Raw genomic sequence first — 13379 nt, 5'->3', positions numbered from 1 at the left:
TAATAATGATGACAATAACGAATGGAAGGAAGCGAATGAAGGGCAATTATGGACGACAATGAAGTCGTGTCCATCCTGTGTCGTTTATCTTGTCGCTGTTGTAAGCAAGGGCATTTTGCCTTTGCGACCTGTGACCCGCTGCTCAGCGTAATTTCTTCCTGGGTGCAGAAATGCTTTGCGGTTTGGTAAAGGAATGGAGAGATTATACATTCAGAGGGACGCCAATTAGAAACACTAAATTAATTTAGACTGATAAAACATTCTTTCGAAAACGTTTTTTAAATAATTTCACGGTAATAATTTGATTATTAGAACAGAAGAAAAATTAAAGGCATAAAGCTTTGTTTGTTGAGTTTTGCGCCGGAACACCAGCGCCGGTGTACGAGAGCGTGACGTCACGAAGTTCAAAACTATCTTCTAGTCTATCGGTCCGTTGTGGTCCTATAAAGGTTGCACAAGTTTATTCTTTGGCTACGTTGCAACACGTCGTAGTGTATCTTTACAAATAAAAACATTAACTACGCCCGAACAGACACCGGCCAAAAGTCCATGACACCACGTTGAGCTGGCGCGCAAACTTCAAGATGACGTGGCTACCGGTCTTTCGCTTCTCTGTGTGTGTGTGTTTTTTTTTCTGGCTTACCAAGCGTCACCTCGCGGTAAGACTGGCTTTTTTTGGTATTGTGGAAGGGTATTTAATTAAGCGTAACTTAATTGTTTTTGTCTATTTAGTGTGCTTTCTTTTCTATTTTTTTTAACTATGGAACGGCAACGCCTAGGCGGAAGCTACCAAAAGAACGATCCTATTGGTCTGTGCGACGGCGCAGCGCCGCTTGTGTCACGTGAGAGCGGAAAGAAAAATTCAAATTGCGTAGTAAGTGAAAACAATATGAAACGATATATATGCCCCCCCGCTACTTTTGCTTTCGTTTTGTAGGATCATAATAAAGATTGGTGAGTGAGATAGGGGACAGGAACACGTAAGCTGCCATGCATCATGAGAAATAAAATCAGGCCTAAATAATGAGCAACATATACAGAAATACAATGACGCACCCGCTGCTGCTGCATTGAAAAAAAAAAATGAAGACGACATATAATCAGCAAGCACACGGCAGCTTGCTAAATGTATAGAGCTTGCTCCCGCTGTATCAAGAGCTTTCAGTGACGGTAAAACAAAAAGACCTTTAGTCGGTGAACCCCAGCAATGTCTTCTCCTCTCTACATAGACAACAATAAAGTTGAAATAACGTAAAAATACAGCAACCGTCACAAGTTCAGAAAAATCAAGCACCAAGAGAGCTAAGAAGAGTGAATGAGGTCCCGATGCAGTTCGTAAGGCACGGGATGACATAAGTAAATATAGCCACGACAGACTAGACAAATGTCTGCATGCGTTGACCTCCGAAGAACCGGAAATGCTGAATACTTGCATAACAATAGTCTCATTCGCGGGATTCACGAAATACTTCTCAAAACATTGCCAAGCCCGTCGTGGTGTCTCAAGTGGGCTGTGCCGTTTTCCCGCTGAGCCTCGAGGCACATGTAATTAAAGCCTCTATCGCGACGGCTGCATTCTGCTGCATATATATATATATATATATATATATATATATATATAGGCTTTAATAAATAAATAAAGAAAGAAATCGAGTATTAGTGAAATATGGTGACAGGTCGCGTACGGTAAATCATGTATGTAGGCGTCGCTTCGCTTATATATATATATATATATATATATATATATATATATATATATATATATATATATATATATATATATATATATATATATATATACAGTAAAAGCTCGTTAATTCGAACCGCAAGGGGAAGCCGCTTCAGTTCGAATTAACGAAAGTTCGAACTAACGAAAGCGAAGGAGAGCAACAGTACACTGCGATTTGGAAGCAGTAGGGCATGTCAGAAATTTGGCTTGTCAAAAAGTGATGGCGTGTGCCGCGGGCACACGCCACCTTCAAGTCGAAGCTCTGGGTCCGACTGTGCCACACCACCGATGTCCACCGAAACGAGCCGAGGCTTAACACCATCACAATGAATCGTGACGGCCGATACCTCCTAAGCTGAAAACAGAGGTGCACAACCGATGAAGACTGCCGAGACACAGACGCTGAACATGTGAAGGTGGCGAAGGCCCTCATTCGTTGGTTCTTGATTGCAAGCGCAGCTGCGACGTACTTGATTCGCTGTGTTTTGGAGCTTGCCGTGCCATCTCCACACAACATTAGCAGCTGTACAAGATTTGCAAAGCCTCCGAGATTCGCAACGGGCAAGAAGTCTCGGAGGATACGTAGAACGGAGACGCGGCAGCCGCCGCTGCCTTCTGGCTGACCCCGCGTCGGTTAGATTTTTTTCCAATTTTGCCTTCTCTCGCCATTCTCTCAATTTCGGAGGCAATACCGCCTTGTGTGTAGGCAGAAAGCGCGTTTCTCTGGCCGTGTGCCAGGCGAGTGTAGTTCGAATTATCCGTGAGGGAACCTTCTGGCGTTCGAATTAACGAACTTTTTTATACATAGACTTCTGTGGAGCTTGGCTGGACCAAATCGTACAGTTCGAATTATCCATAAATTCGAATTATTGAAGTTCGAATTAACGAGCTTTCACTGTATATATATATAATCTTTAGGAAAAGTAATAGCTGAATTCCGAATTAAGTCAATTGAGGTTTCTGTTTGCAGACGCGGAATACCTATTCTCCCGTCAAAATGAACGTTGAAAATGCCGTCAGACACGCTAGCTTATATGCAAATACTTGGAAACATCCGAAAATTTTCGTTCATTCGTTCATTCAAGCGGTGCGCCTCGCTTCGGCTCACAGCGCGCGCTGTCCGCGAGTACCCCGCCATCCGTGCCGCAGTGCCCAACTGCCCGGGGGCGCCGCGTCGCGTCTCTGCTCCCAGATGGCGGCACCGATTCAAGCGTGCTATAGGAGCATATACACGCGCCCGGCGCGCGTACGTAGAGTAGGTCCTCTAAACTCATCTAAAAAATTAAATTATGGAGTTTTATAACCACTTTCTGATTATGAGGCACGCCGTAGTTGGGGACTCCGGAAATTTCGACCACCTGGGGTTCTTTAACGTGCACCTAAATCTAAGTACACGGGTGTTTTCGCATTTCGCCCCCATCGAAATGCGGCCGCCGTGGCCGGGATTCGATCCCGCGACTTCGTGCTCAGCAGCCTAACACCATAGCCACTGAGAAACCACGGCGGGTAAACTCATCTAGAGCGCGCGCGACTAGTTGACGGATTGAACACGTCTTAAGCCAGCACTTCAGGGGGCCCGAGGCATCTAGAAACACTTTATTTTCTATTTTTTTACCGATATTGAATAGAATTTTCACAGTTAATGTATTTCACCAGCCGATCCTTGCAAAATAATTGCATTTCTGAAATGAGCTGGCAAAAATACATTAAGCGTGCAAATTTCAATGAAGTTGTGTAAGCAAATAAAAATGTAATTTAAAGTGCCTCGTTCTCCCGTAACGAAGCGACGCCTACATACATGTTTTACCGTACATGACCTGTCACAATATTTCACTAATACTCGATTTCTTTCTTTCTTTCTTTCTTTCTTTCTTTCTTTCTTTCTTTCTTTCTTTCTTTCTTTCTTTCTTTCTTTCTTTCTTTCTTTCTTTCTTTCTTTATTATTCATAATTTCAAGGCCTAGTAGGCACAACAGAAAGGAGTGGTGAAAATATACAATATTTGCTGTACAGGACAGGAATAGAAAATTAAACTTTACGGCACTTTGAACGGCGATCTCAAAGTTACTGGTGTCACAAATTGAGGCGGGAAGACGGTTACATTCATTGGTGCTTCTCGGCAAAAAGGTGGAATGGTACAAATTAGTTCGACAAGATGGCACTTCAATTTTGTGTTGATCGTTGATGCGAGATGATATCTAATTTGGTGTGGTGAGAAGATTTTCTTTAAGAGAAGTGTTATAGTAATATATTCTATGAAAAAAGACAGAGACTAGAGTACTTGCGACGTAACCAATTGTCAGTCAAATTTAGTGTTCTTTTCACCAACGTGACGCTAGAATGACTTGAATAATTTGAGAGCATAAAACAGGCGGCGCGGTTCTGAATGCTTTCAACGGAAATGGCAAGATTGGCATGAGCAGGCTCACATATGGCGCAAGCATTTTCTAATTTTGGACAGACGAGTATTTTGTAAAGAGTAAGCTTTAGTGAGGTGGGTGCTGATGCAAAGTTTCTTCTTAAATAGCCCAATTTTCGGTTAGCACAGTTAGCGACATATTCAACATGCATATTCCATGAAAGGTTGCTAGTGGTATACAGGCCAAGCTACGTATAGGAGTTAATAGAATACGCGTATATATCCCAAGACGTGGAGCTAGAGGAGACGCGCATACTTTTAAGCTTAGTTCTGTTAAGCTTAATTACTTCAACGGGGCGCCATTTCAGTAGAGCGATAGGACTTGGGGGATCCCCGGTAGAGTTTACGAGCGGCGTACGTTTCGTTTGATATTTGGCTTGCGCGCGCTTTTTGGATCTAACGTGCCAGCTGAAATTAAATCATTACAAAGTCCAACATATTCTAGATATCTATAATGCAGCACCGATAGTATCACTGATTGGGGACCGTTATCCTAACTGGAAGTAGAGAGAGCGCGATATTATTTATAGGAAAGGACGAAGACTGCAATTTAATTTTTTACATTGGTCGATCGAGGAAAGAAGTTTGGAACGCCATACACGTGGCATACGGTGATAGAAAGAAACTTTCACACGCCTCCTGAGCTCCATCTCTTAACCAGTCATATAATTGACAAGTCTGCGGAACATGACCCTTCTCTCCATATATATACATGGCCTTAAACATAATTGTGTTGAATTACACGTGCTTATCCTCCGAAAGCATCACACAGGCTATGAGAGACGCGTTAGTGAGGTATCTAGATTATTTTAATCATCTCTATATATTTAACCTTTACCCAAAGCATCTACGGAACTGTATGCACACGCTTCTTACTCATTTCCAAACGTCAGCTATTAAGTCTTCAACACAGGTGCTTGGCGTATAGGAGGCGCTCATTGCAGCCCTTCATTAACAAATCACGAAGCTCGAATTTTATGCATCTTTCGCACAACGATGGATGCGTAATCCTAATCTGCCAGTTTATCCTCTTGATACTTATCGATGTCAGGCAAGTCCTTAAGGACCTTCACTTGCGTGCGTGTGCGCTTGCGAAGATGTTCTGGAACTGTTCCGCAAGCATTCAACTGGGCTTGCGCTATAAACAGTGCCACAAGATCATGCGCCCGGCAACCCTCTAATCTGTCCTCATCGTCACCCATCCCCTCTTTTCTTCCCCTTCTCCTCTTCCCGCTCTCCAGACTAGAGGACACTATAGTTCAGGCCGACCTCCCCGCCTTTCCTTGAGAAATCTATCTCTCCCTCTCTGTCAAAACACGGTATAGGAGCGTAAGTGCATTCCGTCGTCACCTTCGTCATGCGCCACGCCCCACACTAAGCTTCAGCCTCGTCCCAAGTGAAGAAAAACATAACTTTACTCCCTCTGGGAATCAAGCAGCTGTGCCTTCGGCAATATGCCATAGTATCGACGGATGCGTTGACCACTGCGATATTCCGCGGTGCCTCTTTAACACGCAGGAAACGCCACCGGGGATGTTATGTGACAGAGAAAACACAGCTGCGCACTGACTTAGAAATCCGGTGAACACACACATGCATCCAACAAGTGCGTCGAATCCGGCGGCTCTATACACCACACTGTCGGCGTATGGCAGCTTCTGTGCGGTTTCGTGAGCTACGCAGGCTCAAAGAGACGTGACACGTGCGCGCGCATTTCTGAGGCCACAACGTGCAACGGTTTAGTGGACGAAGGCGACATCGCGCGCACTGCAAATACGTTGGCGAGACGGCTCGATACCAAAATCTACAAGGTAGCGGTTTCCTCTCCGAGAGGATGCTGCTGTCGCAGCAAATAAGCTGAAAGCCGAACGAATCACTAAAATATACTGTCCCCCTTCTTTTTCTTCTTCTTGCTATGCCCATTCCCTACTGCAACGCAAGCACCGCGGCCGCCGGAGATCAAGCGGCATGGCCCCCCGTGTCTCAGTATATTCGGGAGAGAAATTCTGATCATCGCCAAGGATTGCTCGAAGATATATAGCGTCTCCTTCCGCCAAGGGTGAGCTCCTCGCGCTTGCTTCGTTCGTAACTCATCGTGAAAGTGGACGCCTCCTACGCTTGTAGCAAACGCCATATCGCGCACGTGTGCTTCACTTGAGGGTTAGCTGAATCATTTTGCGCCGCACACGCCGAGACATCGACGGACCGGTACACAAGAGTATACAAGCTGTGTAGGCGACGTCGAAGCACGTACACTGGAGTCTTGAAGACAAATGCAAAAAAAAAAGAACATAAGAAAAGAAACACCATTAATCCGCGCTTACATCGGTGCTTTTTTTTTTCTTTCTAAGCAGCTGTGCAACTTCAATACTTTGGCACAGTTCGCTTATGTGTGTCTATTCGCCCATGACCGGGTTTGCATTCGTTAACGCCCTGCAATTGTCTTCCAGCGGGCATGCTGTCTGAAGTTTACATTCGCAGTACGTCAAACAGAGGGTTCACATAATGCAACTGCATAAATTTCATCACAAGGAGGGAAACCCACGGATACGAAACTCCATGCGGGTAAATAACACGGCAGGCCGAATTCGCTCATGAAAAGAAACAGGGGCGCGCGTAGGTGATGTTTCAGGAGAACACGGGAACGGTGAGCACGAAGGAGGTAAACAGAAAGAGAGACACGAAACTGTCGTATTATTTCTTTTTTAATTTCTTTTTTCGCTCGGCTCTAAGAAGTTGTTGGGGAAAATATGTTGACTGGAAAGTAGGATGGAGCTTTTCATCATGAAGCTTTGAAGGTACCTGCGTTGAATATGTAAGCTGGTTGAAACAAATAAAGAAATATATGAAATAACTTACAGCCTTGGCCCTCCTTTTTTATTTTGTAAAAAAAAAAGCAAGAAAAGGTTGTACGCTGCAATGTTCTCTACGGCGAAGCAACTCATGTAAGAACCGCAGGAGGCACCGTTATTCGCTGACATGGTCTGCGCTGAATACTTTATTTACGCGGTCTCTGTCCCCTCAATTACCATGTAGAGGCTCGAAGTGAGGCGTGGTATACGAGAATACACGGAAGCTGTGGAGTCTTGCTATTGCGAGAAGGCGTAGGAGGAAACTGTTTTCGATATTATGGCTAGCTTTTTTTCTTTTCGATTTTCTTTCTTTCGGAATGTAACCCTCAAGTTATACGAACAAAAATACGCTTCTATTTGCGGAAAACTCGTGTCCCAAACACTTCACGCAGTATGAAAGCACACCGGTGATGTTATGCTGAAGTTCTATTCCGGGGCTCTCGTGTTTTGAAAGCGCTGCTTCTTACAGTGGCAGCTGGTTTCTGGGACAGCTTTAGCTTAGTGAGAATTTCGGCAGCGGCGTGAATACATAGGCAGCGGTCAAAACGTAATTCCAGTGGGCGAGCGAGATATGCAGTTTCTCCGAGAAAAACGGGAGCTCTAAAACGCATTTCCCAGTGCGTTATATATACGCTCCGATTACGTTCGCTGTTCTGTTATCTGCTTTGTAAAAAAAAAAAAATGTTTACACCAAACAGTCGGCTACTCAATTTCATGCTGTTCAACAAAAGAAAGTGCAAGTAAAGGTAAATCAAGTTACGGTAAAGACCACGATAATCAAGATAAGGCTGCATAGGAAAACCTTGCTGCTGCCCACGCCAGGCAAGTGCCGCATCGCTGTCGTGCACATTTCGTAAAGGGTGAACACAGTACCGAGGGCGAGTGTCTTGGCAGGCGCGAGTGGACACGTCTGCATCGTTTTTCTAACACCTTGGACAAGCATAGAGCATTTCTTACGTAAAACCGAGCAAACAGCATTCGTAGATAGCCAATCTGCTATTGCAGCCTTTTCACAGCCCGAAGCATCGTTGTAAGCTATGCGCTGAATATGCCTCCGGGATCGCACCTTGTGCTACGAGATGTGACTCGACCATGCCCTAGCGCATCTAGGGCACCCTGCGTGGGCGAGAGGTTGTTATCACTATTACTATGTGTGCGCGACACGCACAAGCTTTTCTCTATGTTGTGTGCTATGTGTCTGCATTAAGTACTGGGCGTATCATTTCATTTATCATCGCATTAACCTGGAGTAGCTTGCTAGAGAAACATCTCCAGTTTGTATTAAAGAGAGCCTCTCTTTTGTTTCGCTGTTTTGTTGGTGAATCCAGAGCAGGGAACCAAACAACGAATCTGGAGAAAGACACATTCAAATTGACTTAAGAATGAAATCATTACATTCTTAATGTTAGGGAGCTATTAATATTGCAAAAGCGAATCATTAGATTGATCTTCGAAGTGCCTTATTTAATCATCTCACGCAGCCAACTTATTCGTGAAATGACACATTGTTTCGTCACTTTATGAATCTAGGCTTCCTCGCAGCTACAAAGTACGTTCGAAAAAGGAAACGCCTCAATAGACAAAACCTTGCCAATCTTTAAAAAATGCAAATACACCGAAAAAGAAATTATTCAATACCAGCTATTTTTCCTGTTAACTAATTTGCATCAATATAACGCGATCAACATGGCGATCATGTCATGTCAAGGACTACGTGACATGTTTTTGTTATTGTGGCATAAAGGTTGACTTTCCGTTGGTGTGCTCTAGAAACTACAAAACATCTAAGTAACTTCATTACTGTGTATTGCGCTAGCCTTGCCCTGCCAACTGTAAGTTTCATGCTCTGATTTTCTGCGGGAAGCTACATTGCGAAGCTACTTGGTGTAGAAACTCTTAGGAGCTGCTTCTTTTTTTCACCAGAACTAAAGCAAAATATATAAAGCACCGAAGTGAATGAATACCGAGCGCTCATATGCATATATTACTTAGCATGACATACTGTTGGGGGTGACGGCGACGAATCAGCGCAGCGCACTTTATTTCGTTTCGCATAATGATGTAGTTAAGCGATTATAAGCATCAGTCTTTATTGTGCGCTCTGGTATTGAATAATGCATATGCAAATTAGCTACTGCAACGTTTGCATGAGCCCAGAGTGGTAATGTTAAAGGTTTTACTTCTTTAGTATGCGGGTTTGGTTTCGTAACGAAGCCCTTGAACATCGCCGTGCGACCTCTTCAACACCATAGTGTTATTTTCAACGCTTCGTCGAGTCAGTGAACCAACTCGAGCTAAGGCTTCGTTCAACACAAATTTGGAATAGAAGGGTAGACGGTAAGGATTGCGCATAATACTTGCGCACTTGACTGGGCATTCTAGATGGAGCTCCATCAGCATCGACAGACCAAATGTCTGTTTTAAGAATAATAATAAAATAAACCAGCGCAAAACTATTACTTCGAACTACGCGTTACCGAAATCCTTTGGGCGACAGAGTAACAGATAGTCACGTTCGGAACATATGCTTCGCCCCACCGTCTGGCATTTGCGCTCACGTGATTCGCCAAAGAGCAATCTGGCACGTAGGCCGACCGACAGTGGAAGAGTGCTGTTCCAGCATCTGCTAACGGCGTGGTGCCAGTTTTACTGCCCAACGTTACACGACGTCGGTTCGTCTCCCGTCCTTTCTTAATCAACGCGCATCGTCCGGCTGGCGGGCAAACGTTGCGGCCCCCAGAAGCAATAAACTTCGGGTCTCGGCCGCGTCTATTGCGCTGCATTCGCGCCTCGCTGCTCGGCAAGCTTCGGAAAGCGGTACGTACGTCTACCCAGTTCTACGTGGAGACACCAAAATCAGTGGGAAGGAGGCGTTGGGGGCACTTATCAGAGGTCAGTGGACTGTTCGGTCTGACACGCTAGATGCTACAGCGCATCGAGGTAAGGTCACGACACCGAACACCGACTATCCAGTAGACAGCAAATGAAAACATGCAATATACGTGTTCTGCCTTTGTTGAGGAGACACCGCATAGCAGGCCATATCGATTTTGTTAACCCTTCGCAGACTGCGTGACAGTGCCCACAGAAACAGTTCGTGTGTATCGTGTGTAGGTGTGTATGTTTCTTTTTTTTAATTCTTTTTCTCTCTCACTACCGCATCCCCTTGCCCCTCCCCTGACACACGGTAGCCAACCTGAGATAATCTGTGGTTAACCTTCCTATGTTTCTTTTGCGTTTCTCTCTCTCTCTCTTGTTAACCCTGAGACCCGTTACCACTGCTTGGCAGGCGAGCAACCAGGAAACGCAGTCAGCGCAATAGAAGCTCGGGGTGTGTGTTACTAGTCTGATACATCGCTAAAGACAACGCTGAAAGAAGGGGATAAAGGAAGATCGTAATCGCGGACAACGAAACGAAGGAGGTATTCCTATTCCCAATAATTATGTCAACGTCGACAAAGACCACAAAGAGAAAGAATAGTGGCCCTGTACATTGTGCCGAAACTGAATTAAAGCTTACCCGCATTTAATGCGGACAGTCTTCTGTTCATGAAACTTTTTCTTCGTTCTTTTTCAACTCATTTGACAAAGTTTCCGAAAGGAAACGCAAATGTATAAACATTACATTTTTGTTCGACAAAAGCAAGATCTCTGAGTATATATTCATGACAGCTTTTACTGCAGGTCTCCGTGTCGTGTACTTTTACGGGACACAAATAAAGACATTATTATTATTATTATTATTATTATTATTATTATTATTATTATTATTATTATTATTATTATTATTATTATTATTATTATTATTATTATTATACTAGCCCGTTCCTCGTGCCACCTACAAAAAACCTTCGCACGTTATCGCCCCCTCACTACAGATTAGCAAACGGGATTTTTGTTTTTGTTTTTGTTTTACTCGGTCTTTTCTATCGCGTTTATTGGAGGCGCCACTTCCCACCGAGCCTGTCCGTCTTGACTACGCCCTTAGCTATCGAAAAGGTAAACAGGGAGGACGCAAGTTTACGAGCTAAGAACAATGCCGCGACAAAAAAAAAAGAACCAGCCACCGACACGCTGTCGATGCCGTCCGCACAATGGTCGACGCAGACATCGCCATGCCTCCCAAAGGAGCCTGTCCGGCTCGGCGTTCGCTTTCACAGGCGGTACGCGGTGGTACCCGAGCGACGGCCGCCAGCTATACTGCGTCGCTCATCCGCGGCGTCCGGCCCGAAGCCGTCGCACGAAAAGGCCGGGCGGGCATCTCGCGGGCGTCGGCGTTCATTACGAACGATACGGTCTGCCGGAAAGACCGGCGGGAACTCCGCCGGGACGCACTCGATGCCGGCGAGCGGCGCCTGCCAAGGGGCCCGCCGCGACGCAGGGTGTTCCACGAGAGGCCTTCCTTCCGGCTGACGAGGCTAATCGCTCACCCGAGGAAGAGGGACCCGTGAGGGCGTCACAGCACTCCCTGGAGAGGGCGACGGTCGAGAGGGTCTGCACGCGCGAGACACGCCATCACGGCTTCGCTGCAGCTAGCGACGGAGGCGAATAACGGAAAAAGTGGACGGAAGAGACGCGTCCGAGGTGGAGAGACTGGCGGCGGTGAACGCGACGGAACGTAAGGGGAAACGAACAAATAATGAAATAGGCGAGAGGAGGGACATGGAGCGGCCGTTATTAAGCCAGAAAAAAAAAACACATAGAAAGAAAGGAGGAGAAAGGAAATGAAGGACATCCCGACTGCCCCCAAGGAGGGCCTGAAATGACCTTCTGGGACGCCAGCGGTTGCGCCACTGGCACGAGCGATATAAAGAAAAAAAAAGAAACGTAAGTGAAGGACACATTAAGCGATCCAAGAGAGATAACCGAACGTAACGACCGAGAAAACATCACGCGCGGAGGAGGAGACAATGTTGTGGCGGCGCGAGGTCGAGGCCGGAGCCAGCGAGGCGACGGACGACGCCGCCGCGACCCCTCTTCGATTGCAGCGAGGCCGTAAGCGCGCCGCGCGGAGGCCCCAGCGACGCGTCAAATTGCCCGACGCCTCTGCCCTGTTGCTAACCCTGCAGCCGTTCGGCCGGAGCCCTAATTCGCCGCCGGATGGGCCGGAATCGTCAAGCCCGGCGACCGAAGCGTGGAGAAACAATGAGGCTGAAGGAGCACATACGAGAACGTCGCCTTCCCAACGAACTCCGTTCAAGATGGAAGCTGCAATTAGGGAAGTGGCGGGCACTTTCTTAAACTTTTGCGCCCGGCGCTACTCGAGTTCCGGAAGCGGTTTGTTAGTTGCCAAGTTCACTCGATGGATTTCGAGCCGGCTATTTGGCGCGTGGAAGAAGTTAGTCGGGGATGGAGTTGAGTAAGGGGACAAACTCTGGTTTATCGTTGCTGCTCTGGAGGCAGGAAGCTACGCTCCGGAATCGATAAGCGGCGCTTAGCAAAGTCGAGCGCGTGTGTTATATACGATCCCTCCATGCCGGACCACTTGGTCTCGACGGGCCCTTCTCTGCAGAGAAGGGCCCGTCTGCAGAGAAGGGCCCGTTCTCTGCAGGAAGGAGCAAATGGTGCAGCGGCGGCGCGTCGCCGCCGCCGGATAAACGTTGAACAACGTGAACGAGTCATCGATGACGGCATGATGTGCATGATTAACATTATTACGTTAACACAGCAACAGTGGGCGAGTATTCAGACTTTATAGGGTCGTTCCTGGACATGGTAGTTCAACCACTCACTGACTCAACAGCGCAGCGAAACAACATAAATACACTGCTCTTTGACGAGAACGAGGTTCCGATGCGCCTGATAACCTTAGTGTATTATAACATTACTGCAACAAAATGATATAACTATAGTGCTTTCGTACACAAATGAGGCACGTCGTTCATTACCTATTCGTAGCTTATAAGAAAACGTTCTAATTTAATGGAGCGATTCTACCAGAACTGTTGCACGTCCTCATATAATGTGGGTTCTCCCGAGAAAGATCGAAAGGGGGCTATGAGGGGAATGAACGCCGTCAGAGAACAGTATCTTGGCAGCTGTCGGTTCCCACCGCCTGATTTCCCAACAGAACGGAGCAGGAAAGGTTCTTTATTTGAGCACAGTCGAGCACGTATGCTTGCATGTTGAAGGGAGATTTCAAATAAGAAATATTTGCCACTGATAATGCTCGCGACGGTATCATTCGAAAAGGGAGGTCAGTTCACTGTGTAACACAACCGTGCTATGACGACGCACGCAAAGCACGGGCACCAAGACAGACCTCCTCCATGACACGGACGACAATGATGTCTCACAGAAGGTGGCAACTATAGGCCAAGAACAAGTCCGTTTAAGACAATTCCCTGCTATTGAGACGTGTTATCGTCATCTTTATGAAA

At 46.2% G+C, this 13379-nt stretch overlaps 1 protein-coding gene and 1 long non-coding RNA gene across 4 annotated transcripts in view; one reads left to right on the top strand and one right to left on the bottom strand.

Annotated features, from left to right (window-relative positions):
- The window catches only part of wake (wide awake), a 505847-nt gene that overhangs the window by 183068 nt on the left and 309400 nt on the right, over positions 1–13379 (bottom strand). The gene's annotated exons all lie outside the window — the stretch shown is intronic.
- The window catches only part of LOC135921952 (uncharacterized), a 61985-nt gene continuing 58294 nt past the window's right edge, over positions 9689–13379 (top strand). For both annotated transcript variants that reach the window (XR_010570684.1, XR_011507968.1), the window contains exon 1: positions 9689–9816. This is a non-coding gene — a long non-coding RNA (uncharacterized lncRNA). The remainder of the gene's footprint in view (positions 9817–13379) is intronic.

This window comes from Dermacentor albipictus, chromosome 8 (assembly GCF_038994185.2).
Source record: "Dermacentor albipictus isolate Rhodes 1998 colony chromosome 8, USDA_Dalb.pri_finalv2, whole genome shotgun sequence".
NCBI lineage: Eukaryota > Metazoa > Arthropoda > Arachnida > Ixodida > Ixodidae > Dermacentor > Dermacentor albipictus.
This window is presented reverse-complemented; position numbering and strand designations above follow the sequence as displayed.